Here is a 7,348-nt window from a genome sequence, read left to right as displayed (position 1 = left end):
GTTGAAGTACTTTCGGAGATTAGCGATTTTGAACAAACGAACATTTCCGTTTTTATTTATATAGATTTTGACGTTTCAGCCGGATTAGAGCGGTTTTACGTGAACATCTTCTGTCGGTAATAAAAACGGAAAAACAAGAACATTTTAGTTAATTCTAATGAAAACACATTGATTTTTATCGTTTGTATTGAAAACAACATTTTCATATGCCTTATTAATGATCTTAATTACATGAAACCCATCTCTGTGATTTGAAGTAAAAATCCTCGATTTTGATAACATAGTGATTTTTTTTAAGTTTTTCATGTTGTGTGATTTTAGGTAAAAGTTATTCGAATTTACTAATATATTGATACTACTTCATGTCTTCTCACGATATGTGAGAAGTCTTAGAAATCTTCTTCAAATCTTCAAGGTCTTCAAATCTTAGAATTTCGCATAATATTGCGTTTTTAGCAGGTTTTCTTGCATTTTGTTTTGTACTAAAAATCATCGAATTTAACAATATTTTGATGTTTATCATCCCCTTTTCCTTCGTGTGATTTGAGCAAAATATCAAAGATTTATACAATATTTTCCCGTTTTTCCACGTTTTTAAGAATTTTCACTTTATTGTTATTAATTCATTACATATTCGATAAATATAATGCAAACACATAATTTATTGCATATTCAAATTAAATACATTATTTTCAATCAATCATTTGTTCCTCGTTATAGTAGCGAGTAAGATATTAATTAGGAGAGAAACCCTGTTTTTATTGCATATTTTAAAGTTACAGCCGGATTAGAGCGGTTTTACGTGGACATCTTCTTTCGGTAATATAACGGGAAATCAATAACATTTAAGTTAATTCTAATGAAAACTTTTTGTTTTTAGCGTTTGTATTGGAAACAACATTTTCATATGCCTTATTAATGATCTTAATAACACGAAACCTATCTCTATGATTTGAAGCAGAAACCCTCGAATTTGGTAATATAGTTACTTTTTTCAATTTCATGTCATGTGATTTTAGGTAAAAATATTCGAATTAACTAATATTTCGATACTTCTTAAGGTTTTCGTACGAAATGAGATATGGCCTACAAATTTTAGATCGCATAATAATGCTGTTTAGCAAGTTTTCTTGCATTTTTGTTTTGTACTAAAAATCATCAGATTTAACAATATTTTGATATTTTCATCTATTTTTCCTTTGAGTGATTTGAACCAAATATCAACGATTTATGCAATATTTTGCCGTTTTTCTACGTTTTCAAGAATTTTCTGTTTATTGTTATTAATTCCTTACATATTCGAAAAATATAATGCAAACACGCAAATTCACATTAAGAACATTATTTTCAAACGATCATTTGTAACTCGTTAAAGTAGCGAGTAAGATATTGATTAGGAGAGAAACCCTGTTTTTATTGCATATTTCGTCGTTTCAGCCGGATTAGAGCGGTTTCACTTGTATATCTTCGTTCGGTAATATAAACCGAAAATCAGGAACATTTTAGGTAATTCTAATGAAACACATTAATTTTTAACTTTTGTTGTGGAAACAACAATGTCATTTGCCTTAGTAATGATAAAAATGTCACTAAACCTAGTTTTATGATTTGAAGTAAAAGTCCTCGAATTTGGTAATATAGTCACTTTTTTTCAATTTCATGTTGTGTGATTTTAGGTAAAAATATTCAAATTAACTAATATTTCGATACTACTGAAGGTTTTCGCCCGATATGTGATTTGGCCTACAAATCATAGAAGTTCGCATAATATTGCGATTTTAGCAAGTTTTCTTCCATCTATGTTTTGTACTAATAGTCATCGACTTTACCAATATTTTGACATTTTCTTCGATTTATTCTCTCTGTGATTTGAACGAAATATAAAAAAATTATGCAATATTTTGCCGTTTTTCAACGTTTTCAATAATTTTCAGTTCGCTGTAATTAATTTTTTAAATATACGACAAATATGACGCAAACACGTAATTATTTGCAAATTCACATTAACTACATTATTTTCAGTCAATCATTTGTACCTAGTTAAAGTAACGAGTAAGATATTGATTAGGAGAGAAACCCTGTTTTTATTACATATTTCGACGTTTCAGCCGGATTAGAGCTTTTTTACGTGTATATCTTCTTTCGGTAATATATATGGATAATCAGGAACATTTTAGTTAATTCTAATGAAAACACATTGATTTTAATCGTTTGTATTGGAAACAACATTTTCATATGCCTTATTAATGAACTTAATACCACGAAACCTTGCTCTATGATTTCAAGTAAAAATCCTCTATTTTGGTAATAGAGAGACTTTTTTTAAGTTTTTCATGTTGTGTGATTTCAGGTAAAACTATTCGAATTTACTAATACTTCGATACTACTTCAGGTCTTCTGACGATATGTGATTTGGCCTTCAAATCATAGAATTTCGCATAATATTGCGTTTTTAGCAGGTTTTCTTGCATTTTGTTTTGTACTAAAAATCATCGAATTTAGCAATATTTTGAATTTTTTAATCGTTTTTCCTTCGTGTGATTTGAACCAAATATGAACGAATTATGTAAAATGTTACCGTTTTGCAACTTTTTAAGAATTTTCAGTTTATTGTTTTTAATTCATTATATATACGATAATACGATGCAAACACGTATTTAATTGCAAATTCACATTAAATACATTATTTTCAATCAACAACGTGTAACTCGTTAAAATAGCCAGTAAGATATTGATTAGGAGAGAATCACTGTTTTTATTGCATATTTTGACGTTTCAGCCGGATTAGAGCGGTTATACGTTAACATCTTCTGTCGGTAATATAAACGGAAAATCAGGAACATTTTAGTTAATTCTCATGAAACCACATTGATTTTAATCGTTTGTATTGGAAACAACATTTTCATATGCCTTAATAATGATCTTAATTACATGAAACCTATCTTTATGATTTGAGGTTAAAATCCTCAATTTTGGTAATATATTGATTTTTATCTAGTTTTTCATGTTGTGTGATTTTAGGAAAAAATATTCGAATTTACTAATATTTAGATACTACTTCAGGTTTTCTCACGATATGTGATTTGGCCTACAAATCTTAGAATTGCGAATAATATTGCGTTTATAGCAAGTTTTCTTGCATTTTATTTTGTACTAAAAATCATCGAATTTAGCAATATTTTGACGTTTATCTTCCTCTTTTCCTTCGTGTGATTGAGCCAAACATAAAAGATTCATGCAATATTTTGCCGTTTTTCCACGTTTTTAAAAATTTTAAGTTTTTTGTTATTAATTCATTACATAGTCGATAAATATGATGCAAACACGTTGCAAATTCACATTAAATTGATTATTTTCAATCAACCATTTGTATCTCGTTAAAATAGAGAGAAAGATATTCACAAGAAGAGAAACCCTGTTTTTATTTCATATTTCGACGTTTAAGCCGGATTAGAGCGGTTTCACGTGTTTGTCTTCGTTTAGTAATAAAAACGGAAAATCAGGAATACTTAGTTAATTCTGATGAAACACATTGATTTTTTAACGTTTGTTGTGGCAGCAACATTTTCATTTGCCTCATTAATTATCTAAATGCCACGAAACCTAGCTTTATGATTTGAAGTAAAAATCCTCGAATTTGGTAATATAGTGACTTTTTTCAATTTCATGTTGTATGATTTTAGATAAAAATATTCGAATTAACTAATATTTCGATACTACTTAAGATGTGATTGAGGTGTGAAGGACGATATGTGATTTGGCCTACAAATCGTAGAAGACCGCATAATATTGCGTTTTGTAACATGTTTCTTGCATTTTTGTTTTGTACTAAAAATCATCGAATTTAGCAATATTTTGAAATTTCATCTTTTTTTTTTTCCTTTGCGTGATTTGAACCAAATATCAACGATTTATGCAATATTTTGCCGTTTTTTTACGTTTTCAAGAATTACGTTTTCAGTTTATTGTTATTAATTCCTTACACTTTCGCGATATATTATGCAAACACGCAAATTCACATTAAATACATTATTTTCAATCAAAAATTGTACCTCGTTAAAACATTCAATAAGATATTGATTAGGAGAGAATCCCTGTTTATATTGCATATTTCGACGTTTCAGCCGGATTAGAGAGGTTTTACGTGTACATCTTCTTTCGGTAATATAAACGGAAAATAAGGAACATTTTACTTAATTCTAATGAAAACACATTGAATTTTATCGTTTGTATTGGAAATAACATTTTCACATGCGTTTTTAATGATCTAAAAACACAAAACCTATCTTTATGATTTGAAGTAAAAACCTTCAATTTTGGTAATTTATTGACTTTTTTTTAAGTTTTTCATGTTGTGTGATTTGATGTAAAAATATTCGAATTTACTAATATTTAGATGCTACTTCAGGTCTTCTCACGATATGTGATTTGGCCTACAAATTGTGCAAATAATATTGCGTTTTTAGCAAGTTTTCTTGCATTTTTCTTTTGTTCTAAAAATCATCCAATTTAGCAATATTTTGACATTTTCATCTATTTTTCCTTAGTGTGATTTGAGCCAAATATCAAAGATTTATGCAATATTTTGCCGTTTTTCAACGTTTTAAGAATTTTCAGTTTATTGTTATTACTTCATTACATATTCGATAAATATGATGCAAACACATAATTAATTGCAAATTCACATTAAATACATTATTTTCAATCAATCATTTGTATCCGGTTAAAATATAGCACATTGATTACATTACGCCACATTATTGATTACGAGAGAAATCTTGTTTTTTATTGCATATTTTGATGTTACAGCCGGATTAGAGCGGTTTTACGTGGACATCTTCTTGCGGTAATATAAACGAAAAATCAGTAATCGGAAAATCAGAATGCATGATAGAACTGATGAGTTTACGAACACCTTTACTCGTAAAGAGGGAATTGATTACCAACTTGGACTGCCCCTGAGCACCCTGAGGGCAGTAATATTTCGGGAACATCAACTGAATTTCGGAGACTTGAGGCAAAGTGAAATTCACACCAGTTCCTCCATCTATCATCATTCTATTATGCATTAAGTACCGCACGTCTACGGATCATCTAATAATGTTAGCAGACTTCTAGATGTTACCACTGCTAGGCTTAGGCTCGGCTACAAGTACTTCTGGCAGTTTGTAACATCTGCTGATGTAGATCTGACTAAATGTAAACTCTGTCAGCAGAACTATTCGCATACTTTGCGTCATTATATAATGGAATGTGAAAACATCGCGGAATTCAGAGATAACACCATCAATAGTGTGCAAGAAATTTGTAAGTATTTCATTCATAATGATGTGCTGCCGGAAATCTTAGCGAAGTATCCAAAATTTGCTTACTGTAGGTAATGCATGCACATGACTGCAAAGCTGCCGCCCAGTTGGGTGGGTGTGGAGCACATGACTTTAAAGCTGCCGCCCAGTTGGGTGGGTGTGGAGCACATGACTGTAAAGCTGACGCCCAGTTGGGTGGGTGTGGATCACCTGACTCTAAAGTTGCCGCCCAGTTGGGTGGGTGTGGAGCACACGACTGTAAAGCTGCCGCCCAGTTGGGTGGGGTTTGGAGCACAAGACTGTAAAGCTGCCGCCCAGTTGGGTGAGTGTGCAGCAAAACTAGTAACTGTGTGACTCACCATAAATGTAAAGTGCTTTGTATAGTGACTGTTGTGAGCCTCTTGTTGAATTATTTGTGATACAAAAGATTATTGATGTGTGTATTTGTGTAGGTGATTGAATATGTATGTGTATATATGTATATGTATTAATATATTTTGGTAGCAGTCTTTCCTGTAGACATATATTATTAAATATGACCGAAAAAGTAAGATTAATAATTCTAACACGAATTTTCTCAATCTTTCGTACATTTCTTTTCACAGTGAAAAGAAATGTACGAAAGATTGAGAAAATTCGTGTTAGAATTATTAATCTTACTTTTTCGGTCATATTTAATAATATATGTATATGTATATGTATATATATGTACATGTATGTATGAGTATGTGTACATGTATATATAACATTAATAATTGTGTAACTAGCATCAAAAGATTGTTATTTGCTTAGCTAAACGAACTAGAGGGTTCAGTTCCTGAACCGATTATGTGCCTCTGTAATCCTTTACACCACCTCCACGGGATGGGTATAGGATGCATAATAAAGAAAGAAATTGAATTGTAACTTACCTTATCTCCTAAATGTCAACATATGTCAGTTCAGTTCATGCTATTGATCAAAAATAGTCTTAAGTCTTAGTTTTAAGTTTTTTTTCCAGATCTTGCCCAAAACGCTGTGCGTATTAGGGCTTTAGGCATAGTACAATAATAATAATAATAATAATAATAATAATAATAATAACAATAATAATAATAATAATAATAATAATAATAATAATAATAATAATTTATTTAGGAACAGTACATACATAGTTGCAGAGTTACAGTACAAATATTCTGTTAGATTTAAAGATAGAGGTAGTACATACAATACCTAAAGCCACTAGTAAGTATAGCGTTTCGTGCAAGGATAGGTGGGGAAAAAACACTTAGACTAAAACGTTATAGTAATTAAGCTTAAAGTATAAATTGTGTTGAATGAAAAAAAATTATAAAAGATTAAAAAAGGGGGGAACATGGTAGAAAATAGCCAAAATAGTATATACTTGTTCTTTCTTGAAATTCTATTTGTAACTCCTAACCACTCCCAACACCACCACCACTCCCAACACCACCATCACTCCCAACACCACCACCACTCCCAACACTACCACCACTCCCAACACCACCACCATTCCCAACACCACCACCACTCCCAACACCACCACCACTCCCAACTCCCAATTCCACTACTTCCCTGTGGGAAGTAGTGGAATTTATACCAATCCTTTACCTGTAGTTGACCCCATACCCCATCTCGTGATCTGTAGTTGCCCCAATACCCCAGCCCGTGAGTGATAGTGGACCCCATACCCATCCTGTGGAAGGGAGTGGACCCAGTATACTCATCCTGTGTGTGGTAGTGGACCCCATGCCTATCCTGTTTGTGGTAGTGGACTCCATAGCAATATTCTGGACAGTATTGGATATCATACCCATCCTGTGGGTGGGAGTGAACCCCATACAAATCTTGTGGGTGTTAGTGGACCCCATACCCATCTTGTGGGTGCTAGTGGACCCCATACCCATTTTGTGGGTGCTAGTGGACCCCATACCCATCTATTTGGTGGCAGTGGACCCCATACCCATCCTGTGGGTTGTAGTGGACCCCATACCCATCCTGTGAGTGGTAGTGGACCCCATACCCATCCTGCGGGTGGT

Source organism: Procambarus clarkii, chromosome 30 (assembly GCF_040958095.1).
Source record: "Procambarus clarkii isolate CNS0578487 chromosome 30, FALCON_Pclarkii_2.0, whole genome shotgun sequence".
Classification (NCBI taxonomy): Eukaryota; Metazoa; Arthropoda; class Malacostraca; order Decapoda; family Cambaridae; genus Procambarus; species Procambarus clarkii.
Note: the sequence above shows the minus strand (reverse complement) of the source record.